The 27,007-nt window shown below is 51.9% G+C and overlaps 1 protein-coding gene across 2 annotated transcripts in view; it reads right to left on the bottom strand.

Annotated features, from left to right (window-relative positions):
- Positions 1–23,906, bottom strand: part of LOC111156443 (chemerin chemokine-like receptor 1) — a 45,895-nt gene extending 21,989 nt beyond the window's left edge. The window contains exons 1-2 of one of the 2 annotated variants that reach the window (XM_022517353.1): positions 23,845–23,906; positions 23,524–23,577 (exon numbers count right to left, since the gene is read on the bottom strand). The gene's annotated coding sequence lies outside the window, so the exon portion shown is untranslated. The remainder of the gene's footprint in view (positions 1–23,523; positions 23,578–23,844) is intronic. The other variant, XM_022517354.1, reaches the window with a different exon arrangement.
- Between the last annotated feature and the right edge of the window lie 3,101 nt (positions 23,907–27,007).

Below are 27,007 nucleotides of genomic sequence, written 5' to 3' on the forward strand. Positions count from 1 at the left end.
GCAGATTCCTCTGCCTGGGGAGGCCCTGTCTCATTCCCTCTGCTCCTCCCAGTCCCACTGGGCACTCTGTTAGGAACCCAGGCAGAGCAGCCAGCAGTGGTAGCGAGGAGAAGAAAGCAAATGCTCCTGCTGGGTCTGGCCTTCCTTATCTCCCAGTCTCCAGACAAGGCCCCCAGAGATGGGGGGATTACCATCCCCATCTAACAGGTGTTGAAATTGGGACTCTGGAAGGCACAGGATCAGGATCACCAGCCACGCCTGGAACTTGGGTCTGTTCTAACAGATCCCAGCAGCAGTCCATGAGGCTGGTTGAAATATCCGTCTGTCCTGTCACAGCACGTCCAAGCATCCGGAGGGGAAGACGGCCCTTCCACTATAAGGCTGTGATGAGCCTTTCTTGTCTGTCAGACTTCCCTCACGTCTCACTAGCAAGCTTCTATGCATGGACTCAGAAGCCCTCTCCCGTCTTGGGGTCTTGGAGCACAGCTCTGAGCTGAGAGTAACAGAAACCAAAGGCTGGCATGAGACATTAACTCCCACGTCTTGGGTGCCCACTGTGCACCCAGTACCTCTTCTCAGAACAACCCACCCACGTGGGCTTTTGCAGTCCCCTCTTGCAGAGGTGGAAAACTGAGACACGAAGAAGGAAGACCACTCGCCTAAGATCCCAGAGCCAGGAAGGGGCCGAGATGGGATTTGAGCTTGGTCTGCCCTGACACGAGGGCCCCACCCGCGGTCCCTGTGACTGTAGCTGACATTCTGTGACTTGCCTGCTAGAGATCCCTAGGCACAGAGCCCTGCGTTCTTATGCCTGCTGACCCCCACCCGGGCCCAGGGCTGGCAGGGCCACTGCGTCTCACACATTCCCCAACCCCACCTCCAAGAGCCTTTGGTGACTAGACTCACCCAACTTTGAAAATAGTCGCCACTCACCAGGCTCCTGGACAGGCAGGGGCTGCAGAGGCCCGTTCAGCCCGGTGGAGCCCTGAGAGATCCTGGAGCCGTGAGCTGCCCAGTTGCACCCTGCCCAGGCTGCTGGCCCTGGGCACAGGGGCCCTGGGGCATCTAGGCAGGTTCTGGCCCCTTAGAATTCCCTGGCTCCAGCCCAGGCGGCTGACAAAAGGGCAGGCGCTGCTGCCAGCAACTGGGACAGGGGAGCCTGAGATTCTACCCTGTTCCCAGGAGTGGGGGGAGGAGGAACGGGCTGCCCTCCCCCTCGACCCCGTCACTGCGCCGTCACCTTTCCCAAGGCAACACTCCAGCCTTGCCCTAAGGAAGGGTCTTGCTGGGAAAACCGCCCCTCCACCCTCAACGGAAAAAACAGCTGGTTGGAGCCCAGAGGAAATTCCAGGATCTCCAAAGCCGTTGCTGGAGAGGCTTTAGGATGGAGGGGTCTGCCCCCCTCCGGTTACAGCGTAAGCCTCACCAGGCGGCAGCAAAGCCAGATGCTCAGGCCGGCCCAGCCCCAGGCCTGCCATGCCACCTCGGGCCACAGAGCCATCGCCTCATCTGCAAGGTTGGTCATTGTAAAAACTATGTGGGATCCCCAGCACAGGGTGTATAGGAGATCAGCCATCCAGTTTGGGGGTGTCCTGCGAAGCGGTGCTTCCAGAACATTCCAGGCAAACCAGAATGGATCGGGCAGCTTCCGTAGGTAACGATCCCAGCCCCAACACACATGCCCCTGGCTGTTATGTTTACAGAGGGCTATTTCTGGAGGCAGATAATACCGAGTTGGAATTCTAGCTCTGCCACCAGAAGCTGTTTTCTTCATTCGATTACTGTGACAAATCTCTGAGGTGGGCCAGGCGCCAGGCTAGGTATGGGAATGCCTCAGAGAGCAAGGTGTGCAAAGAATCGTGTCTGGCAGAGCTCACCTCACGCAGGGACGAGACACAAGTCTTTGCGCCCAAGGAACCAGCACGCGGGCGACATCGTGCAGGAGTGCCCGCGGCCAGTCTCACTGCCTAGCGTTGCCTGGAAATGGGGGGAGACTGCCCCTGGGACTGTCCCTCAGGAATCCCCTGGGCCCCCAGGTCAACACTCAGAAATAAAAGAAACCAAAATAAACTCGCCCTGGGTTCTGCCATGTTCCAGGGCAGGTCACTCCTCTTTCTTCACCCCCTCCCAACCCCTCCCCAGCAGAACTTCCAGAAAAACCCATCGAGTCATTAGAAAGCTCTTCCTTTTTGGACTAAACTGAACTCGGAGCAACCTGTCATATTCGCCTCAAGCCTGGTTCAGCCTCCCTAGAGTCACACGGGATAAGCTGGCTACCTCCTTCCCACCCCTGCCCCCAAATGAGGGTCACTTCCTCACTTTTAACGTGGGCCAGCACTTCCTCTGCAACATTCTTAACCCCTTGCCTTCTGGCTCTCACCAGCTGGGATGTTCTCTGTCCAGGCAGAAGGAGGAGTGCTACAGGATGTTTTTGCTTGCAGGTTTGTCTGTTTGCTTATGTTTTGACTTGGTCCAGAAGGGAGGGGAAAAAAAATCTCAAAAGACTCACATATACAGGGGATCATAAATTAAAAGTGAGAGTGTAAGGAGGAAGGGAACGTGGGTGGAGACAGAAAGCTGAGCCAGGGCTCAGGGGAAAAATGCAGACGATAAGTAATGTCCTACATGCTTAGCTTGGGTGGGCCATGCCGCGGACTCCCAGACTCCTAGTCTCAGAAACGAAAACCAGTCCCAGCAGTCACGTACCTCCGGCTAAAAACAAACCCACTCCGGGGAATGGGAGGCCTTCCTGGGACCAGGGGGCAGAAGGACTTTTCTCCGGAGGTGCCTACAGAAAGGACAAGGTGTGATGTGGTGATCACTGTCCTCACCGAGGCCCTGACCATGGACACAGGCTCGAGGTTCTGCTTGTTTTAGGACAGGAATCCAGATGCTTGTGGCTTGAATACAGCGCCCTCCCTCCATGCTGGCAGCCCGACCCCAAAGGGCAGTTCCTTAAGAGCCCATTTTCTCAGCTGGGCCCAGGCGGGAGTGTTTAGACCCGGTTTACGTATTGCCGGTTTCCTTGGAAGACATTTCTAGAATATTTGGGAGCGGGACTGAACTGTGTGGTCTTTGAGGTGCCCTCCCTGATCCTGTTTCTCCCTGAACAGATGTCTTGATGTTATGAGCCAGAGCAAGTGGGACATCATTCTCTGTGGCAAATGTTAGACCCCAGCCCTAGTCCCTACCAGCTGGAGGCAGGCCCAGGGTGTGGTTCTGCTCCCTCCCCGATGCTTGCTTTCCTGTTACCAGGCCCAAGATGCTCACGATACCTACGTAGTGACCCTATATCCTGGCTTGGGCCTCTTATCTCAACATGCTTATTAAGAGTGCTGCTTTTACTCTCACAGTGCCCCAGTTTGGACAATATGGTTTTCCTATTCACAAATCACCCCATCCTCTGCCCCAGAGGGAGGGTGGCCAGAAGCTTCTGAGTGCGAACCCTGCCCGCCCACCCGTGCTGGACCCTGGGCTGAGCACTGATCTGGGTCCTCACATTCCCATGACCCCCACTTGGCAGATGAGAAAATAGGTACAGAGAGGCTGGGGCGACTATGTAAAAAGGTACGTGCTAGGCACCTGTATCCAGAATATTCAAGGTTTAGGTGCCCACTGGCTCTGCTCTGGGGCAGCTACTCCCACCACCTCCATTTCACAGAGGCAGAGACTGAGGCTTGGCTCAGAGACACAAGGGGTCCTGCAGGAGACTCTGCAATCTCAGCCTGAAAGCCTGGATTTGAGAGGCAGGCTCTCGAGCTCTGGGCTCTGGGGCAAGGAACTTTGGCCTCTCTGAGCCTTCGCTTGTCTCATCTGTAAAATGGGAATGAATCTGGCAATTACCTTCTGTTGTTGCAGGACAGCCGATAGTGAGAGCGCCTTGGAAGCTGGGCGCACATCCAGATGTGGTTACTAGCGGGCGGGAGGGGGCAGCAGCATGCCCAGAACCTGGACCCTCCCAGGAAGTCCACACCCCTCAGCAGAGCAGGCTGCTTACGTTGTGGGGCCCCGTGCAAAGTGAGCAGGCAGGCGGCTTATTCAAAAAGTACTAAGAGTTTTAAGACGGCAACTCCGAGGTGTCAAACCAAGCTCAGGCCCTTCTGAGCCCCAGGCAGCTGCCCTGGTGGCCCACCCATGAAGCTGGCCCTGCCCATCTGGAGGGGTGCCCCCTCTGGAAGAGTCCAGCAAGCCCAGCAAGGTAGGGGTTGGGTGGGCCAGGCGATCTGGGCTGGGGCAGGGGGGTGTGGGAGCAGGGGAAGACACAGAGGTGGACATAGAAGGAGATGGGAGGAGGGCAGGGCAGCCAAGTCCCTCACAGAGGGAAGAGGATACAGAGGAACAGGGAGGACGGGAGAAGGGGGACCGCAAGAGGCAGGAATGGGGAGACAGAGAGTCGACAGAGAGGGTAAGGGAAGCACCTAAAAGGTGAGAGCAGGGAAGAAAGACTAAGACAAAGCAAATACAGAGATTCAGAGTCAGACAGAAGGGGGAAAGGCTGAAAGCCACTTTTCTGCCTGACTCCTGAGAAGGTGTGGACCCAACCCAGAGTGGGCTGAGAAGGGGCCCCACGAACAGCCATCCTTCTGTGGGTGGTCCAAAGCAGCTTGGAGAATAGAGGGCAGCCTTAGGCTATTTCCGAAATTCCCAAAGACCAGAGAGCTAGGAGCAAGGTGTGAGCGCTGTAGAAATGTAAGGGGCCTCTGGTCTGGGAAGGAAAGCTGGAGCCACTGGGCAACGGGGGACCACACACAGATCAGAAGATGCAGTGGGGCCGCATTGTGTCTTTGGCTCATTTTAAAGATTTTATTTATTTATTTGACAGAGAGAGAGATCACAAGTAGATGGAGAGGCAGGCAGAGAGAGAAAGAGAGAGGGAAGCAGGCTCCCTGCTGAGCAGAGAGCCCGATGCGGGACTCGATCCCAGGACCCTGAGATCATGGCCTGAGCCGAAGGCAGCGGCTTTAACCCACTGAGCCACCCAGGCACCCCTCTTTGGCTCATTTTAACAGGAAACGGCAAGCACTTAACACACTTAACACACTTAACACACCGGCTGTTGGGTGGTGGGGTGGGAGCAGTGTTTGGGGAGGTCCTGGCAGAGAAAAGGCTGGCTAACAGCCCTATCAGGTTGTTTTCTCAAATGTTATACAGGTTTTCAGTCATTATCTTCTCTAGAGAGTCTCCGTCCATTGGATATTAGCATCAGGGAGAGCCTACAAGGACACATTTTTTCCTATAAACATTTCACCAAGAGTTTAAGAGTTCAAGGGTTTTCTTGGAACGAGACAAGCAAGTCTCTTGACTTGACCACCCACGGCCAAGGGGGCCACCAAGATGACGTGGACATTAGAGGGAAGTGTGGGCCCAGCATAAACCCAAATAGGACCCTCGCTAGGTTCAAAGTGGGCCAGAAGGGACCCTCTCCTGGGACACTAAGGAAGCCAGAGTCAGGTCAAGCTAGGTTTAAGACCTCAAATGTGTTCACGTGACAGTCAAGGGATAATGGTGGCAAAAGTCATTACAGGCTAGATAATACTTCATAATAACTCTTATTATTAGTCTTACTGGGCCTTTGATTCTCACTTGGTTTTGTAACTTAATTTTTTGACTAGGTAATACAACTCCCATCTGATTTTACTAGGTAATACAATTCCCATCTGATTAGTGATGTTCAAAACCATCTAAAATTATTAAAAAGTTAGAATGCAAATCCTTGCTTCCTCTGTGCCACCATCCACCCAGTCCCCTCTATAACTATCAGCATTTGCTTCTCATATCCCCTTCCAGGATTTCTTTGGGTAAACACAAAGGTATATTCTATTTCTCTCCCGTTTTGCATGAAAGGTAGTATATTACACATGCTACTTTGCAAATTGCCTTTCTTACCTAACAATACATCTTGGAGATCATGTCCCATCAGTATGTAGAAAAAGTACCTGTCCTTTTTGATGGCTGCATAGTATTCCATTTTGGGATATAGATACACACACACACACACACACACACACACACACACACACACACACACATTTTTTTAATTAATTTTTTTAAACCACCATTTACTGATCCAATCTCCCCAGGTTGAGCACTTGACTTGTTTCTAGTCTCTTACTACTATAATTCAGTATTGTATATGTGTTAAAATATAATCAACATGTTTTGTGTGTATCATTTCCTACTAATTCTTAATACCATCTGGTGCTCTCAAGCCCTTGTCTTTCACGATGAGCAAACAAGACTTCAGGCCTCCTTTTGCAGTGGCTATGCTGTGTTTTAATCCATCAAGAAAATGCTTCGGAGCCACTTAGACTGTCAGTCCCCAGAGAGCCCAAGCCACATCTGTGGTATGAGGTGTCACAGGAAGTCGGGCGTTCTTGGTTTTTATTCTGACTGTCCCGGCTGTTCCAGCTTCTTGTTCTCAGTTTCCAGATTTATCAGAGGGAGAAAGCAATCACACACAGGGCCGTTGTGGGGATCAGGGATCAGGAATGGATTCTGCAGGTGTATGAAACTATTTCTGGTACGAGGGAGACAGATTCGTGCCCAAAACCCCCTTGCCAACTCCAAAGGGTAGATCTGGACCCTGTGGGTTCCCAGAAAAGAAGCCAGTCAGGCTGGAGGGGGAAGGCTCCCCAGAGAACTGGGCAGTGACAGGCCAACTGGCACTTTTTCCATGTCAAAGGCTGGAGCCTGAGCTCCTGAGGAGTCATATTCTGGACCTGGCTGGGCACCCATGAGCAGCCCCAAACCATGATCAACTGAAAGTTTTCCACTTTTATTCTGTTTTAAAATAAATCAGTGATCACATTCCTGGTGTGGAGAAACCTCTCCTCTCCATGGATGGCCCTAGCCTTCCTGTCCCCTCAGGAAAGAGTCCAAGATAATTTTCCACCCATTGCTCATGATGAACAAATCCTGGCAGACAGCATGGTGCCCGTCCCACTTCTAGGCAGGAGTCCTCATCTCTTCCGCGGGGCTCTTACTTCTTCCCAACTCACCTCCCAGAGGGAGGGCCCCAGGTGGCAGACAGAGGGGCCTTTGTCTCCCTGCTCCTTGCTTCCTCATCCATCTGCCAAGAACCAAGAAACTGGTGCAGGTTTCCAAGGGCCCCCACAGTGAGGAGCCATGAGCCAGCCCTGGGAACCATCACTGTCAGCCCTTGGGATCCTTCCGATCCTTTACTTTGTTCCAGCCTCCCCACAGGCCTGATTCCCACCCCATCTCACAGTTGAGGGAACAGAGGGGCCAAGCAACCTGCCTAAGGTCCCACAGCTAGAGTATGGAGTAGGTGATTACAGACTGAGTTCAGATTTAAAGCTCTGATGGTGTACAGACAGGTACAGTGTGCAGCAGAAGCAGAATTTGAGCAAGAACATATGGACCCTGGTGTCACCCTAAAACCCCGAAGGGAAGGTGTGGTCAGGGAACCAACCCCGTGCCTCTCTCCCTGAGCCCTGGGACGCACGTTACACTTGGTTGGTGGTATTTATCCTGAGTTCCACCAAGAAGCCCAGCCATCTCCAGGGCTCTGGGACTCAGGACTAAATATCCCAGGCCTCAGGGGCTTAACACTCCTCAGCTTCCCAGTTTAGGAAAAGGCAGGGCACCTCCCAACACCCTCACTACATGCCTGCTTAGTGGGGGGCAAAGCCCTCTCCTTCCTCCTTTCCTCTTCCTCCTCTCTCTGCTTTTCCCTCCCTGGCCAGAATCACAGACACCTAATAACCCACTTGGGTTTTCCTCTCCCCCTGCTCCCACCCTCCCAGGAAAGGAGCTGGTAGCTGAAATGAGCTCAACCCCCTGGGCCATGCCCATATCCACACCAGCTCCCTCCCCCTTCCCTTCCCCAACCCAGAATGCTCTCCCTGCTCCAGAACATTCATACCTTCCTCCATTCTATAACAGGAATAGAAGCTGGGTCCTGAAAGCCTCAGCACCCTCCTAGACAAAGAAACACAGTCCAACAGCCAAAAGCACTTATAAATGATTCAAATATTTTACTGCCATCTCTCAAAGAAAAACAGAGTGTTGTGGTAGATGTTGGGGCCCAGTTCAGATCCCCTTTCCTCATTGAGGGCACCCATCCCACAGCTATAGAGTACCAGATGCTCACAGCTCACAGCTGGCCCCCTCTCCTGAGAAGGGCCCTGAGCTAAGCAGGGGCTGCCTCTCCCCAACGGACGGAGTTCAATTCAGGCTCCAGAGCTCCCCGTGGGACCAGGCTGAGGCTGTCTCCGCCTGAGACTGCCTCCTTACTGAGTTCCTCCTCTGCTCTGTCCTTGAAGGCATAAAGATTGTGCTCCAAAATATACTAATCAGAAGAAATAATATTTTAGTTCCATATTTTTTAAAAGATTTTATTTATTTATTTCAACAGAGAGAGAGATCACAAGTAGGCAGAGAGGCAGGCAGAGAGAGAGGAGGGGAAGCAGGCTCCCTGCTGAGAAGAGAGCCCAACTCAGGACTCGATCCCAGGACCCTGAGATCATGACCTGAGCTGAAGGCAGAGGCTTAACCCACTGAGCCACCCAGGCGCCCCCTAGTTCCATATTTTTAATTAATTAATCAAATTCCATATTCTAGCATTATGTTAATTATATTATCTTATTATCTTAATACTAAGTTCCATATTTTTAATTAATTAATTAATTGATTTGGAGAGAGAGTGCATGCAAATGGGGGAGGGGTGGGGGGCAGAGGGGGAGGAGAGAGAAAATCCCAGGAAGGCTCCACACCCAGCTCAGCTCAGAGCCAGATGCCGGGCTCCATCTCACAATCCCGAGATCAGGACCCGAGCCAAAACAAAGGTCAGACGCTTAACAGACTAAGCCACCCAGGCATGCCTAGTTCCGTATTTTTTAAAAATTGAAACTAATGCACAAAATGCATGATGAGCAAAATATCACAATTTTAAACAAAGATGGACTCCAAGTTTGAACTTGGGTGACCCTGCCTCACTCACCTCCCTGAATTTCAACCCTGCCTTACAGAACTTACTCAATACCTCACATTCACCTAAATCCTTGCCTCAGGCTCTGCTTTGGGGAAACCCTACCTACAACAGCTATCCAACTCAGAACCCAGTCCTCTGTCTCCCTGCCCACTGCCCTGACTCTGAGTTGTGTGCTGAGCACTCATGTGGTAATCATGGGCAACTACTATGTGCCAGGTACAGTCCCTGCTCTGCAGTCTGGCTCTGGCTTTAGCTACTGGAGTCTTCCCCTCCATGCCCAGAGCCCAGTCTCTCAGCACTTTCCAATCATGTGACCTCAGCCACACCTCTGCCTACCTGACCCTCCCTGAGCTCAAAGGAGCCCAAGACCCTGTGTTAGCTCAGTGAACTCCAAACTTTGGGGTTTCATGAACCCAGTTATGTTTCCCAGTTCTGAAACTGGCCTAGAGCCCCCACCTTTCTATGCCAAGTAAGAGTGTTGCAATATTAAAATTGTCCTTTACCGCCCCCACCATTTCAGAAAAAAAAACAAAACAAACAAACAAACAAAAAAAAAAAACAAACCAGGATGTTAATGCCAACAAAAATCAGTGGGAAAAAGACCTCTTTCTCAGCTGAAAACATCTTACTTTAGGAAAAAACTCATTCTGTTGTCTGTATGCTCTCTCTCTCTCTGTTTCTCTGCAGACTAGTAAAAACTTGACCACATACAGGTTCCAGTGGACCAGGTTTGTCAATCGCCCTATAGGAGGATATATATAAGCAGGGGAAATGGAGACCCCAAGAGCAGTTCTGTCTGTCCCATCCAAACCCTGAGCCTTGAATGTCCCTGTGGGGGAAACTGAGGCACAAACAAGGTGCTGGGGGAGGTGGGAGACATGGCTTCCAGTCCCACTCTGCTCCTAATTTCCCTTGAACCTGCACAAATCTCTTTCCCTCTCCAAGCCACGAGCATGTGGCTCTTCCAGGAGACCCTAAGCCCTCTGCCCAGCAGGGAAGACTCATGGCATCAGTCCCACCTGAACACACATGCCAACACGGCTAGAGAGATAGGCCCAGACACCAGGCTTCTTTCTCTGACATCATGTTTGGGCCTCAGTTTCCTCTTCTGGAAATGAGTTCTCAGAAACCTGCCAACTCACAGTTGGCTCACGGATAGCAGTCAAGGAGCCAAGGGCCGACCACTGGGCAGAAGCCAAACCACCTAGAGAAAGAGGCTGGCCATTGCCTCAGAAGAAAGGCACACAGGCTGTTTCCTCTAGAGAGACCCAGCCCAGGCCAGAGGTCCAGGACTCAAGCTGGGGAATCCTAAAGTTTGCGTCTTAGGGCAAAACTGTCCCTATCTCCTAAGGGAGCGTCCTTGCAGCCCCAGGTGCTAGCTGGGTTCTTAGTGGTTCTTAGGTCTGGGAGCTGATTGTGACCAGAGGCAATGCAGTGGAAGGAAGTGGGTCTCAGATGTCCAGGAAACTGCCCCAGCTGCCCAGCCATAGATGCAGCAGGGGAAGGGGAACAGGGACTCACCCAAGGGGCATCTCTTGAAGTGTTAGGGCGAACGCTATCTGGCTTCAAACTCTAGCTCTGCTGCTTACCAGCTGTGTGACTCTGAGCAAGTCACTTAACCTCTCTGTGCCTATTTCCTCAATACACAGTGGAGAGATGGGGGTGGGGTGGGGAAGAAGAGTCAGTCATCTGTCACTGTCCCCCTCAAACCTGACGATCCATGCATTTTCTACCCCAAATTTCTCTGAATGAGCCACAGAGACAGGAAACCAGAACACAGATGAAGGTCCCCTCCGCGGAGCTGACCCAAAGATTTCTGAGGGCCACAATTTCTGTCTTTAAATGCAGGAGAATATTATGGCACTGAATGCAAAATTTCCATGCCTTTTTTTGTTGTTGTTGTTTAAACAAAGCACCCTCAAAATAATTTTATGTTTTAAAAATAGGCACACAACCTCAAAATAACTTCAGTGAGTGTTCGGTTTTTGCTAAGAGAGGGAGGGGTCTTGAGGCGATGCTCCAGACTGTGGTTCCCAGAGCGTGCCCCTCCGCTGTTGGGGCTCGCTGATCCATCCCCCCTCACTAGCACCTGTGCAGTGCCCACAATGTGCGCAGGGCTGTGGGGTGCCTGTGACAGGTTTCCTGGACCACTGAGGCCTGCTTCTTTTTTTCCTGGCATCTTATCTCAGCCAGCTCCCAGACAGAAGTCAGAGAGCCCAGCGGGCACCCAGAGCTTCAGAGACCCTCCCTCACCTCAAGGTAAGTGCTTGCTTTTGCCCAAAGATGTCCACTCAGCCTCTGGAACTTAGAGCACTGGCTAGGGAAGAAAGGGGAGGGGAGGGGGGAAGAAGGGAGGGAGAATGAGGGGAGGGAGTGGGGAGGAGGAGGTGGAGGGGGGAGGAGGGAGAGTGAGAAGGAGGAAGCGGTCATAGGGCAGGGAAGTACACTGAGAAGACAAGGGTCAGCCCGCCTTTGTCCCAGCTTCTCACAGTAGCCTGGCTCTGTACCCCATGTCTGGGGACAGAGCCCAGAACCCTCGAGTCTTAGAGCCCCCTCAGGAATGTGAATGTCCCAAGATGCCTGCAGCATTTCCATATGACATGGAAGGGAGAAACCAGCCAGCCCCCCTCCCAACACCTGGAGGAGCCAGATGATGCCCAGAGAGACAGTTTCAAATGGTTCCAGAAGCCTATCACTGCCCTGGAGCCAGGAGCGCTTCCGGCTTCACCCCTGCGCCCTCTCAACCACCCTCTCAATGCACCTCGAGTCTTTGAGAACATGGCTCTCAACGAGGTGAAGCAACTTGCTCAAACCCTCGTGGCAAGAAAGCAGAAAGGGGCAGAGCTTCTTCCCAAAGCCACCTCATCGCTAGGGACACAGACTGGACTGGACCGCTAATGGCAAAATCACAAACACTGGGCATTTATTGATCACTGGGCCCCGGAGCTGCACGCACGCCATGTGTGGACGCCCCATTCCACATTCTTCCTTTAAACAGCTGATGGTGGCAAATATTAAAGGGAAAAAAAAAGATAAAACATAAAATGTGCCCTCCCCTACATCTATCTCCCCCAACCCCAAAAACCCTATGAGGCAGTGTCATCCTCTCCCCCATTTTGCAGATAAGAAAAGCAAGGTCTCATAGCTAGGAAGTCAAGGACTGTGAAACCAGACAGTGAGTAGATTCTGGAAATGCCACTGGCCATGCCCCCTACCTCTCCAGATGCACCTGGACGAGAAGGGCTTCTCCCCACACCGGCCCAGCCTCCAGGCTCCCCACCAATGCCCGCACCGGGGGACAGTTTTCTTAGTTCAGTGAAGGGTGACAGGGACACCAGGCTCCTCACCTAGGATCCAGGACATGGCTGTGGCAAGTACCTCTGCCCCCAGGCTCTGGGAGAAAGTGGCAGGCGGGCGGACCCTGTAGACATGGGGTGTGCCCAGATTACGACACTTGTCCCCACGGCTTCCCGCGCTGCTAAAGTGCAGCTTCATCACAGAAAAAAAAAAAAAAAAAAAAAAAAAGGCTCAATTCTGGCCACTCTATCTACAAGAAAAAGGAGGGACAGAGAAGCCCTCTCTGGCAGAGGTGTGAGGAAGTTGGAAATATACACTTCTATGAAATTGATTCTGTAACTGCCTGTCCTCGGACCTCTGGAAGAGGACGGAGCCGCTGCTGGCTTGCCTGAGAACCCCTGGCCAAAATCTCCCTTTGCCTTGTGTCTACAGTGCCTGGATGTCCACCAGCACAGACTTTCTCTGCTGACTTAAGCCCCCTTGCTCACAAACCCCCACTCTGGTGAGCTGTCATTAGTTGCAAATACCTCAGTGTGAATTGAGTTGGATTGCTTTGGTTTTCAGCTGGACACCTGGATGAGAATGGGCTTCTGACAGAACGGGGCATTTGATTTAAAAAAAAAAAAAAAAAAAGGAAGAAGAGATAAGAGAATAAGAGATAGCCCTAGTTGGAATAGGGAGGTGAGGCAGACGTAAGGCAGAAAGGCCCAGAAGCCACAAAGGAGGAGGGTAGGTAGACTCTGGACAAAGGGGCCAGGAAAACAAGAAGAGCCATGTGGGATACAGTTAGGTGTAGGGGCAGGTAAAGAAGGAGGTGTCAGGGGCCCGTCTCCTGTGTGACCTTAGGCAACCGACCTACCTCTCTGAGCCTCATCCTGGATAGGAAAGTATGGCTGCATACAGGCTAGGGGGTACCTACTGGCCCCAGAAGACAATCTGAAAGACAGGAAGTGGGATGGGGCAGAAGCCCAGCAGGGACTCAGCCAGTGGAAGCTAGCTGTCCCCTGGGGCAAGGGAAAAACACAAGAAGCTCTGAGAAGGAAGAACTTTGGGTGATATGGCTTCCCGGGAAACATGAGATGCCAGCGCTGGGAGAGGCCCGAGAACGTGGAGCAAACAGAAACCGTGGAGCCGGGGCCAGCCAGGCTGGACAGGGAGGAGGCCCGGGACCCCAGCCTGACCAGGGCTCTCACCACCAGGCCTGCCAGGAATTGGTGAGGGTGAGGGTGAGGTGAGAGCCATCGCCCAGCCAGGCTCCAGGAAGCTGCCCTGCCCTTCCCCAGAGCCCTGTTCCAGATTTCCTTCATGGCTAGGGTTTTTCACAGGAGGAAATGGAGGGCGGGGGGGCGGGCGGGATCAGAAAAAGAAAGGTCCATTGAGGCCAGGCAGGCCCGGCATCCTCCAAGAGAAGAGAGGCTGGCGATTCAAGGTCCCCACCCACTCCTGCCATGTTTTCGGGCCAAGGCAGGAAATGGAGGGGAAAGTGTGGGGCCAAACATTACCCTGGCATGGTCCACACTTGGCATTTCTCAGCCCCTCCTGGCTAGGGACTTCTGGTCCCTACTCCCCCATCACCATTCTGAGCCACTGGAGACCGGCCCCCTCACGCAGAGGCCACAGTGCTTTTCAATCCCACCTCTGGGCCACACATGATCTCATGTAAGCCACGTAACACCCTGGTGATCCCCAGTTTACAGTGGGGGAAACTGAGGCACAGAGCAGTTAAGTGATCTTTTCTGCATTTCACAGCCAGCAAGCAGCAGAAACAGGTTTCAAACCAGGTCTGTGAACTGGCCGAGTTTTCTCCTTCTAACGCACCAGATGGCTGTCCCATTCTGACTCAAGGGACGCCCTTTTTCTTCGTGACCCAAATCCCCGACAGCTGAAGGGGCCCGCTGTGAGACAAGTCAGCGAGAAAAGAGACTGCAGATTGCCTTCACTCCCCAAAGACTCTCTCAACATCAGTCAGCTCTACCTCCCCTGCCTCTGGGAGGCTGGTGGGCCCTTCGGCTCCCAGCCCGGCTCAGTCTGGCTCCAATGGAGCATTGGCAAAGTCTCCCAGCAGTAAACAAGTCCCAGGCTGACCACGGGTGCCAGCCTAAATCAACTTTCTTTAGCCCCAAGCTCCGCGTCTCCATCCGTCAGCAAGTCCCAGGCACAGGAGGAGAGCGGACCCATCATTCTGTCACAAAAGCCACCAATGCAAAGAAATATTCTCTTTTCCAAGCTGGTTTCTGGACCAGACAACCCAAGAGATAGAGCCACAAACCAACATGCCCTCTGCCAAGTTGGAAGCTCAAACTCAATTAGCTTGGGGTTGTCTGGAATCTTCGATTGTTCAAACGTTTAAGCTTAAGCACAGAGTTTGGAGAGAGTGAGCCTCAGGACAACAGGATGCTGTTCTGGTGAACACTGGCAGCCTTGGACCACCCAGAAAATTGGGTGGGATCTTCAAGACCCTGCAGAGTGTCCAGACTCCCCCCAGCCACTCTCTGCTTCCACCCACCACACCAGACACCCCAGGCTCATGAAGTTTCCCAATCTCTGTTCATGCTGCTTTCCGCACCTGAAATATCTTTTATTTCTGGCCAGCTTCTGCTCCAGCCAACTGGAGGTCTCATCTAAAGCCAACTCATCCTTGGAGCCTGCTCAAATCTGCACTTTCTTCTCAAGGTGCTATTTCCGGACTTCCCCAGCAAAGGAACCTCCAGCAAAGCTCTTTGCCCCTATAGTACTGGGTGCATTGAATGTATTTAATGATATGCTTTCAGGGGGCCTGGGTGGCTCAGCTAGTTGAGCACTCAACTCTCCGTATCAGCTCAGGTTGTGGGATTGAGCCCCAAGTTGGGTCCGTGCTCAGCACAGACTCTGCCTGTCCCTCTTCCTCTGCACCTCCCCCCATTTATGCTCTCTTGCAAATAGATAAATAAAATCTGTAAAAACGAAACAAAACAAAAACCAAAAAACTAAAAAAACCACCAACAATGTGCTTTTATTCAAATGACTAGGGTTTGGCTACTGTTGTGAATAGATGATGGATGAAAATATCATGGGTGATCATGACCCAAGAGCAGTTGGCGCTGTGCACCCCACCATGAAAGCCAACCTTCCAGCTGGAGAGACCCCACTCTGTTTACATACCTGTCTTCCCAAGTGACTGGGAGCCCCCTGAGGGCAGGGCTGTTCTCTCCCTGGATGCCATGTTCCTGGCACACAGTAGGTGCTCAATAAATGCTGGTGGGGGGAACAGAAGCTCTGTCCTGGTTCTCTCACTACCTTCATGGGCCCCTTTAGACAAGTCCTTCTTCCTTTCTTGAGCTTGTTTCTCCATCAGAGCAGTGAAAGGGGGGGACTAACTCACACTCAGGCCTCTAGTCTGAATGTTTGTTTCCCCTCTGCCCCTCCCCCTCCCCCACGCCCTAAATTGTATGTTGATGTCCTAACCCTCAGTGTGACAGTATTCAGAGGTGGGGTCTTTGGGAGGCGATGAGGTCATGAGGGTAGAGCCCTAATGAGTGGGATCAGTGCTCTTATAAAATAGACCCCAGAGAGCTCCCTCACCCCCTCCACCGTGTGAAGATACAGCGAGAGGTCAGCCATCTGTAGCCCAGAAGAACCTGACTACGTCAGCACCCTGACCCTTGAACTTCCAGTCTCCAGGACTATGAACCATCAGTGTGTGCCATTTACAAGGCCCCGGTCTCTGGTATTTTGTGAGAGCAGCCCCAACAGACTACGGCACTCAAGAACGACACATGATCATCTCAGATGACCATCGTCGTCCACCGAACTTTAAGGTCAAATCTGGTTGATAGCTCATTATCACCGATGGGCCCTAACATCACCCCCTCCCCATAGATGCACGTTGCTCCTCCATCAAGAGGTGAACCCTACTGCTTTTCCCTTTGAGTCTGAGCTGGGCTGGTGATGTGCTGTGACCCACGAAGTGGGGCAGAAGTGATGCTTGCCAACCCCAAGCCTAGATCTCAGGAGGCCTGGCAGCTTTGGCTTTCACTCTCTCAGAGTCCTGAGCCCCTGGGGAGAGAAGTCCAGGCAGTGGTGCCATGTGGGGAGAGGCAGCACACGTCCCTGCAGGACATGGGGCCATCTTAAGGAGCCCCGCCCCAGTCAAGCTCCCGGCTGATCACAGCCCATGAGTGACCTGACAGAGACCCCAAGGAATGAACATGGGCCATCCCTGTGGAACTCAGCCCAGCTACAGAACAGTGAATAAAGAAGTCATTTGAAGCCATTTCACATTTTGGAGTGATCTGAATCACAGAGATAAATAACTGAAACAGATCCATGTCTGCCGTGGCTCATGAGTGAGGAGTGTGGAGCTCCATCCCTGGATGAGACAATGTCAAGGTCGATGTCAATTTGATTCCTTGTCAATTCGAGATTTGTCTTGGGCCTACTAGATAGGAAGGTTCCTGACTGAGGGGGGGATTAATCCATCAGAGAGAAAGCAGGACCCCGCTAGGACTCAACGAATCCAGGGGGCCCTCTTGGGTTGTTCCAGCAGACAACACAGAGAGGGTGGCACAATTAGGAGCACAGCCAGAAACAGAAAGAGAAACTCAAAAAGACACAAACCTGGAGGAAACTGAGCCCCATGGGTAGAACAGCAGGATAGGGAGCTGTAGGGTCTTACAGCGGAAGGGGTGAGACGGCCCCTCCCTGGAGCCACGTCAGAGCCTGAGAAACTTCTAGTTGAACACAAGCCTGGCTGGGCATCTGGTACCGCCCCCCCCAAACTTAAGCATGAGTTGGCATACACATTCCCAACAATGAACCCTCTTTCTTTGAGGGTACCTGCAGCCCAGGAGCCAGGCTAGCCCTTCTCCCCTAGCACAGGGTAGAAACAGAAGGGTTCTCCATCTAGAAATCACCAGGCTGGACGTAGAGGCCCAACCACCAGGAGGATCACTAGTTCACATTGAGTCCTTTACCAGGTTCTAGACACCACGCTCCACACGAGACGTGGGCACCTTCACTTCTTCCTAACCACCACCCTGACTTATAGCTTGCCATCCCATTTCACAGATGAGAAACTTACTGGCTCAGAGCCACAGGATTTGTAAGTAGTCAAGCTGGAATTTGAATCCAGGCTGAATGATGCCAAAGCCTGGGGCCTCGGTCAGGCTTGACGGTCACCCATACACCCCAGTACAGCCTCGTGGGTGGTTCACACCCACATCAGTTCTGACTGGTCAGTGCCTCACTGAGCCAGCTGTCACTGCAGCAGCGGCCACCAAATTGAACTCTCAATTTCCCAATCCAGGAAACAGACCCAGAACAGTGTTCGAGATGTCCCCCACTGTGGTGGGCCTCCCTCTGCCAAAGATGCTGTGTCCTCACCCCCGGAACCTGAGAATATGTTACCTGATGTGTTAAAAGGGGACTTTGCAGCTGGGATTGAGTCAAGGGTCTTGAGAATCAGGAGATTATCCCAGATTATCCAGGTGGGCCCAGTGTCCTCACACAGGTCCTTGTCAATGAAAGAGGGAGCCAGGAGAGTCAGAGCAACCCCACGTAAGAAGGACCCAACCCACTGCCACTAGCTTTGGAGATGGAGAAACAGACTGTGGATCCAGCAGCCTTTTGAGGCTGGAAAAGTTGGGGGCGGGGTAGATTCTCCCCCGGAGCCTCTGAAAGGAGCCCAGTCCTGCCAACACCTGGCTTCCAGCCCAGTGCTACCTGTTCAGGCCTTCTGACCTCCAGAACCTTAAGCTGAGACATGGGCGTGGTTTTGAGCCACTACACCTGTGGTGTTTGTTACAGCAGCAGTGACGAACTCCTACACTGGCTCCCTAAGCTCTTCCTCTCATTCTCAGGAATTCATAGATGCCGACAACCGTTCTAACAAATCCAGGTAACAAGGGATGGGTGCGTGTTGTACGTTCCCCTGTCTTTCATTGCCACCCTGATCGTTTCCTGAGTGCTGCAGACGGGCTCTCCTCAACACTGAGACAGCAAGCACCTGAGGCTTGAGAGGTAACGGGCTGCCCCGAGCTCACCCAGGTGGCTGGAGCCAAACCCAGCTCTCCTGTCCTGGGACCAGGCTCCCAGAGGAAAACCTGAAGACACTAGCCATGGTCTCTTGCCCCAGTTGCCTTACCCAACCATCTCCTTGCATAAGAGCTGTCCCTAGGGCTGGGATCAGAGGATCCGAGTCATGAACCTCAAGAAAGCAGAACCGATTCTGACATATTGCCTGCGTAGCCACTGACTCCCCCTGCTGAGTCAGCTGCTGGTACTTCCAAGCTTGCAGAGTGGCTATTGGAGGCGGAGCGGGGGGGCGGTGGAACAAGGCCTGAGACTCCCTCACTCGCCCCACTCCAGGGCTTCTCCAAGGGGCAAAGCATGAAGCCAAGAGATGAGCCCAAATGACCTTTTCCCACCTGGGGATCCAAGATCACAAGGTGCCACACTCCCATAGGGACCCAGGTGTGCAAAGGCAAATTTCCATGCCTGCTTTCCTAGTAAACAATAGAAAGGTCTTCATTAAGCTGACCATGTGCCATGCTGTGCTTTACGTATATTAACTCATGTGATCCCCAATGATGCCATGAAGGAGGTGTTTAGAGTACACCCGTCTTACAGAGGAGGACACAGAGGTGACAGGACGTAAGGAGGCAGAGATGGGCTCTAAACTCTAGAGCAAGCAGCTGTGGATTCTGTGACCACTCGTTCTTCCCTTCTTGGATGGCACTGGGTAGAATGACTGCCTCTCCCTTCCACCCAGCCGGGCAAGAAATTCTACTTTCTGGATCCTCTTGTGCCCATCACTGCAAAACTACAGAAATTCCAAAAGAGAAGTAAGTTAAGGGGTTTCCTAATTTTGCCTAAAACCAGCCTCTCCTGATGTCCATCCACAGGCAGCACAAAGTGACTATCAACCCAGAGGGTGCCTTCCCTGCATCCCAGTCCCGGCCAAGGGAACAAGGATGCGTTCTGGACTGAGAACTAGGAGCCCAGGTCCTACTCCCACCAAGTGACCTCGGGAATGTCACTGAACCAATCAGGGCCTCACCTTCCTCTTGTCTAAAGTGGGGGCAAACATAACCCGCCCGCAGCCCCTCCAAAGTTCCACTGAGGCAGGAAGAGTCCTGTCTTTTTCCTCGTTCTGCCTTGAGGGGTGTCAGACACATAGTAGGTACTAATAAATGTTTGTTGAGTGAATAAAGAAAAGTCAGTTGTTACTGATTTGCCTCCCTCTCACCCCCGAAGGGCCTTCAGACCAGAGATTGGGCCCAATTCATTTGAGGTTCTCACATTGGTCCAGCTTCTACTTCTCCATAGGCTTTTTCACACAAGAAATTGTTCCCACCACCCACTATGTGCGTGGCCCACTTGAGGCCTCAGTCCCATCCAGACACCCTCAGTCTGTGTCCTCACACACCATCCCCTTCCCTTTTTTCTGGTCAGTGACTGTGACGCTTAGATACACTGAGCTCCCCCAGGCCAGCACAACCACCCAGCTGCCTTATGACCGGCCAGCACAGCCCATGCTTGCAATATAGACAATTCCTTACACTTCCACTTCCATGCCCAGCCCTGGGGGATGCAGCCCAAGGAGACTCCCTACCCTAACCACACACATGCACATGGGAGCACGCACACTCATGCACACATACAGGCTTGCACACACACATCCAACATGCAATGCCACCTCAGGACAGGACTAGGATTATCTGAGTTCAAATCCCAGCTCTTTTGTTTATGAGGTATATGACCTTAGGCAAGTCCCTTTACCTCTCTGATCCTCAATCTCTTCATCTCTAAAATGGGGATGATAATCATGGAGCCTTTCCAAGTCAGTCTGTAGGGCGATACTGGATATGAAAGCCTTGGGCTCAGGAAGTGTGCTGTGCTCAATAGAATTGTTATGTTTATTCCAGGAGGGAAAGAGAATAGTAGTTGCCTAAGTCCCAGGGAAACCCACGTTGATGGGTCTGGACCATGGGCATTTACTCAGTATATCTGATGATGGGGATTATCTTTAGGATAGGAAAGTGTTTGTGGGTCCAACATCACCTTGTTAGCACCATGTTAGTGAAAATCTGGACTGAAAATCAGAGAATGGGAGACACCCAAAGATACCACATTTGTGGCAGAGACAACTAGCTGTCCACAAAAATCCACCCTCCCCTTCCACAGCATACAGCAGACACTGGGATAGAACCACCCTGCCAAGAACTCCATTTCCCAGCCTCCTTTGTGACTACACTGGTCATATGACTAGTTCTCCCATGTGGCAGAGGGCAGTGAAGAAGCAAATGTGCCACACACCTCCATGCTTTCTTTCATCAGGGGTGATGTCCAAGGGGACAGTAGGGACATGCATGCAAGAGGACCTCCCCCCACGCAGAAACACCTGCTTTCTCGTAAACATCTGTTTTGTCTGAGCCATTATACCTGTTTGGGACTATTTGTTACTGCAGCTACTACCTGACTAATACAACCTTCAACCTCCTTGTTCGCACATGAGATGATTATGGCCATGGAGTGAAAACACCTTGCCTAAGATCAGTAGCAAATTCTGCAAAGCTCCAGAATTTTGGTCTCTGATCAGTCAGGAATAGATGTGCCATTTTCAACCTGCCCTACAGAGCTCCAAGAGTGAGGTTCCATGAACACAGCCTGGAGTCCTCCATCTTTGTTTCAACTAGAATAACATGCCTTGTATCTGCATTCCAACTGCCGTCCTCCCTATGTCTTCATTGCAGGAAAGAGTTCTGTTTCTTAAAATAATTCCAAAGCCCACGCACTGGGTGCCGGCTAGCATGTTCCGACTGTCTATGGTGCTACAAGATAAAGTTTCACTTCTGCACCAGGCCTCCTGGCCTCAACTGCTGACACAGGACAGACACACAGGCTCACAGAAGTGCATAGATATTTGCTTAGAAAGGGAAAAAATTCAACCTCAGTGTGCAATAAACAACCCAGAAACCTGGACAAAAGGCAAACAGAAAAGATGTTCACATCCTCTAGCTCAGCAGCCCTCAAGTTTTGGGGTACATCCGAATCATCTGGGAAACTGGTGCCGCGTACAGACTCCCACGCCTCGCCTTGGAGACTCTGATTGCCCAAACTGAAGCTTTAGGAGATATCCATGATTATCCGGCATGAATGATATTATTCATGATTGTTCCGATGCCGGCATTCCCACGACAACACTTTGAGAAGCCCCAAGTCTACTTTGTGGCCTGGAAAGTGGCAATCATTATGGGCAGTAATAACCATGCTCGTGCAACGTACCTCAAAGTGAGTGAAACAGGCTTTGAGGGATTTTTTGTAAGCTGATGGGAATCTGAGCATTAATACTCCACTGGTAAAGAAATTAATAATAACTTCTATTTGGCTCAGATGGGTGTTGAAAGTATGGACAGCAGGTGTGGTATAGAAATGATCATAGACTCCTGGCTAACGTTGCTAGAGCTCCTTACGACGCAACGAGCCCTCTGCTAATTGTTCCACATGTGTGATCTCATGTAGTCTTTATGATATCCCAATCTTACAGATGAGGAGACTGGAGGATACAGATAACTTGCTCCATGTCACTCAGCTGGCAGGGGGCAGATGGGGTTCAAACTTACCCAAACAAACTCATGCTGCAGCCACAATGTTCTAGTGCCTTCCGTGGAGGTCTAACATCAGAACCCCTCCCCAGGGCTCAGTCTCCTCATCTGTAAAATGGGCATGTTAATAATATCTTTATCATGCAGCCACAGTGAGGATTCAAGAAAAGCATGGCAGTAAAGTGGTTTGCCAACCGGGAGGATTTAATTAAGGAAATACCTGAGGGATGAGACTTTGTCTGACCCTCCAGTCCCATTTTACAGATGGCAAAACTGAGGCCTAATTACTTCACTTATTCAAGAACATTTACCGAGCACCCAGAGGATATAGAGAGGAGTGTAAGTATCCCAAGTGTGGCCTCAAGGAGCCCCAGGCCAGCAGGAGAGACAGACGAGACGAGGCACGGAGAGAGGGACCTCCCAGAAAGTGTCAAGCCAGAGAGAGGAGTGACTTGCCCAAAGTCAAGTTTACCCATTCCCTGAAGTTTTGGCAGAGTCCAGAGAAAGTCCTTGGTCCCAAGAGAGAACTCTTCCTGTGGGCTTCTCAGTGCCTGACACCCCACCGTCTGGGCATCCCTGGTTTGAGCTAAGCCTTCTTTCTCAAGAAGATGCCAAGCATCCTTCTTCCCACCATTGGAGATTGGAGGAAGGAAGAGAGACAGTGAGAACCACAGGTAAGATCGCCCTTAGAAAGGAAGTAGGGGCTGCCAAAAGGGAGGGCGGGGATCAGGCCTCTTACTAGAAAAAGAAGACAGACCCAAAACCTGACCCCCTCCTCGCAGGCCTATTGGAACCACAGGCTGGTCTGAGGGATCAGACTTGTAGCGAGCAGTGTTTACTGGATTATGATATGTTGTTCCTAACTTTGCTCAAGGCGAGCCTTTCCAGCGTACTCATTTCAACAGTAGCACAGCGCCCACGTGCCAGCCGGAGCAGAGGGGAGGACAGGTGTGTTCAATAGGTAGCATGGCCAAAGGGTTCCCATCCTCCATATACAAAGAACTCTTAAAAATCAGCCAAAGATAAACACACTGACAGAAAAAAACATGGGAGTGGACTTGAACCATAGACTCGTAAAAGAAAAATGGACAAGCAACTTGCAGGGGATGATCAACGTTAATAAAGAAATGTAGAGGGAAGCAGTTAGAAGCTTCACAAACCTTAAGAACAGGCACACCTTTGGCTCAGGGATTTGGCCTTTGGAAAAGTATCCAGAGGCCAGACATGCAAAGATGATGTACACGAGAGAGCACCGCTTGTAATCATGGAAAAAAGAAACAAACAAACAAAAAAAAAAAAAAGAAGGAAGCAACCACGATGAGAAGCAGTTACATAAATCCCAAGACAGCCTTTCCATGCAGCCATTACAATGCATCCTGGAGGAATACAGACGGGAGTGCACAGTCCCCTGTGCAAGACAAGGGAGGTTGCCAAATCAGATGTTGGACACGTGTGTGTGAGCCCACACCTACATCCTTAGCTGTGTCTGCTCCATCTAGTAGGCTCTCAAGATGAATTAGTGAGTGAGCAAGTGTGGGAGCGACGGAGAGAGCTCCCTGAAGGGCCACCTCTGGGTGAGGCCCTCCGAAGTCTCTGTATGGAGGCAGTGGGCTGTGCCGATGACACCGGCTTTGTTCCAATCTCAACGTCCCCTCACTGCCCCCCACCCCCCTGCCATCCCCCGCTTACCGTCTTGCCGCTCTGAGCCACTGCCTTTCCCTCTCTGGGTCCTGGTTCACTCACCTGTAAAATGAGGACACCTGTGAGAGGGAAACACCTGCCTTGTAGCTGTGAGCACTGGAGTCATGAAGGAAAACACGGAGCTTGCCGCTTTTAAAAATAGGGTGACCCTGCTGTTTTTTACAATTAGCATGCATGACTTCGGAAATCTGAAAAATCAGGTTTTCATTTTGACAAACATTAAATGCTAAGCAGAACCACAGGCCTCCTCTCTCTATGACTCTCCCCTTTGCTGGCCCCTCCAGACAGTGTCAAAGGCAAGCGTGCTACCTTGTGGTTGGTCTCCGCCTAGGTCTTCCCAAGGGCTCCCCTGAACTTCAGGCCACTGGAGGCCGTGTAGGGGACCTGTGTGGTCCAGCTTCTTTCTCTCGGCCACAGGATGCCCCCCCCGCCCCCCGCCCAGCCCCAAACAGCCTCAGCCCTCAGGAGCCTCTCTGGGAGACCTCGTGCTGTCCCGAGCTCCTCGCTAGCCTGAATGGGACAGAACTCTGCCAGAGAAACAGCTGGAGGGAGGAGAGAGCGAGAGAGAGTGAGAGAGAGAGGGAGGGGCAGGAAACTGGGCTGGCCGAGGGCGGGGGCGGCCAGCTGCGTGGAGTGGGGGCCTCCAGAGGAGGAGGCCAGCTGGGACCGGGATTGTGGGTGGTGTTTGGGTGGGTGGTGTTTGGGTGGCTGGTGGCAAGGCCCACTGGGGATGACCCACCCCTCTGGCAGGCGGAGCCCAGCTAGGAGCTGTGCCCACCATCTGAGCGCAAACCAGGAGCACATGCGAGCCCCCGGCAGCTGCAGGAAGGGCAGCCGCTCCCTATAAGGGTCTCAGGAGCTGCCAGATATCCCACCAGCCTGGGCCGGCTCTCTCCACCGGAACGCCCTTCCTGGCCCCCTAGTTGTGCTCCTCTTTCCTTATTTTATTTTAATTTAATTTTTTTTTTTTTTTTTTGCAAATTAAAACAGCAATGGGTTTGGTGTTGGGGGTTTTTTTAGTGTCAAATGAACAAAGATGAAAATGTTTCATAATGTCTGGTTTTAGTAAATGTCACCGGGAAGCAAAACATCCGCGTACTTGCAATATACCTTGAGAGACCATTTCTGGAGAGCTGGCTGACAAAACACATCAAAACCTTTAACTACGTTCAGGCCCTGTGTTGTTTAAATATAAATCCTGCTTTCATCCCAAGCCCTGCTCCCCAGAGAGAAATACCATTAACACTTCGGTATGAACACACACACACACACACACACACATATATATGCTACATCTAGATGGAAAATGGCTAAGTCATACTCCGCGTTCCAAACTGTAAACTCCTTCATTCAGCATCATTGAATTGATGCACTGGTTTGTTTATTTATTTATTTATTTAACTCCCCCCCGCCCCGCCCCATGGATGCAGTTTACTACTTACATAGGTTTATTGAATTGACACTTTCTGGGTGACTGGTTAGGTTCTTTTCAACTCTTTGACTATAATAAATGCCCCACTTCACACTTGTCCGATTATTTTCTTATCCAAAATTCCTATGAACATACGTTTTATTATTCAGAGGGGCCGCCTCACTCGTTTCAAGTCTCAACTTAAGGACCATCTCCCCAGAAGCCTTCCCCCGCCACTGGGGGGCCTGCTCTCGGCTCCCCTGGTGTTCCCCTACAACCACAGCCGCAGGGGCGTCCCTTCCCCTTCCAGTTTCTGTCTCCCTTACCCTGGAAACTCAGCTGGGGAAGGAGCTGTATTCTGTCTGGCCCCTGCGCCGCGAAGCACGGTGCTGGCTCGCTGTCCACGTGATTGCATCATCAGTAGAATAAACACAAGAGTGCACACCCAGACAGGGTGCTGGCCGGCCACTTGCTCCTTCATTCTCAGGAGATACTATTTCTGCTAAGGTGGTGCTATTTCTGCCCTTGTGGTACCAACGAGGAAATGGGGACCCAGAAAGGTTAAGTCACTTGCCGTGGGCCACACAGCCCATAGGCAGGAGAGCTGGGATTCCACCCAGGCTGTCTGGGTCCAGAGCCCAGCCCTTGGCCTCCAGACTGATAAACAGAGGGGCCCACTGTGTGCATGGCCCCGCCCCGGGGCTGGGGGGGGGCAGTTCCCATGGAATGGGTCACATGACCCTCCCACCATTCTGGAGGACCTGCCAGTTCACCTGTTCTACAGTTGAGGGTGTTGGGGCTGTGGGGAGTTGTTCTTTGGCTGAGGGCACCCAGATGGGGCTGGCAGACAGAGGCCCCGCTGAACCCAGGTCTGGCTCATTCCAAAGGGAAGGCTGCCAAAACTAACTTGTGTAGAAAGGAAAAGAGAAGGGGAGAAGGGTGGGGAGGGAAGAAGGTGAGAGAGAGAGAGGAGAGAGGGAGGGAGGGGGAGAGACGGAGTAGGAAAGAGAGAGAGAAGGGTGGGGGAAGAAGGGAGAAGGGAAAATGGAGAAAGGATGGAAGAGAGGGTCTCTTGCTCTTTTTTTTTTTTTTTAAAGATTTTATTTATTTATTTGACAGATCACAAGTAGGTAGAGAGGCAGGCGGTGGGGGGGAAGCAGGCTCCCTGCTGAGCAGAGAGTCCAATGGGGGGCTCCATCCCAGGACCCTGAGATCATGACCTGAGCTGAAGGCAGAGGCTTTAACCCACTGAGCCACCCAGGTGCCCCTATGCTGTCTTCTTTAGACCTAAGGGTCTGGATGGTTGTGGAAACATGTCCTTCACCATCTGACCAGCCTTAGAACCTCTCCTTCCTCTTCCCACCATCCTCAACTGTTAGTTCAGTGAAACTGACACTTAGAAACTATCATCTCTTTCATTTCCTAGATACTAACTGGAAGCACAGAGAGGTTAAGGCACTGTTCAAGGTCACACAGCTCCCTAGAGTCAGAAGTCAGACTCAGCCTGACTCTAAACCCCTCTCCTCCCTGTGCTGCCAGGCTTCCCCGGGGGACCAAGAGCATCTCATCCACACCCTTACTGTACAACTGGAACACTAGACCCAATGAAGGTAGGGACGTCCCAGGTCACAGCCCCAGAGCATCCTGGTCCGAAGGTGAGGCTATTTCCACAATGCGACAGCAGCCTGAGCACTGGGTACAGCACCATATAAGGGTCTGTCATTAACAGAGACCAGTGGTTCTCAAAGCGTGGGTTCTGGACCCACTGCCGCCTTGCTGAGCAGCTTGCTAGAAATTCAAGCTCTCGAGCCAGGTCCGTCCACAGACCTTGGGAACCAGGACCTCTGCAGGCGGGACCCAGGGAGCTGTGTGTTCAAAAGTCACCAGGGGATTCTGACGTTCACTCAAGTTTGACAACCACTGGTACAGACATTTCCACAAGGAATAAATCCTGGATCCTGGAACAAGTTACCTTGTGAGTCCAAGGTCAAGAGCTGGGGGCTCTGACATTAGAGCAGATGGGACCGAATCCCTGTTTCCACCACTGTGAGCTGTGTGACT

The sequence above is a fragment of the Enhydra lutris genome, unplaced genomic scaffold (genome assembly GCF_002288905.1).
Source record: "Enhydra lutris kenyoni isolate GAN:26980312 unplaced genomic scaffold, ASM228890v2 scaffoldscaffold46, whole genome shotgun sequence".
NCBI lineage: Eukaryota > Metazoa > Chordata > Mammalia > Carnivora > Mustelidae > Enhydra > Enhydra lutris.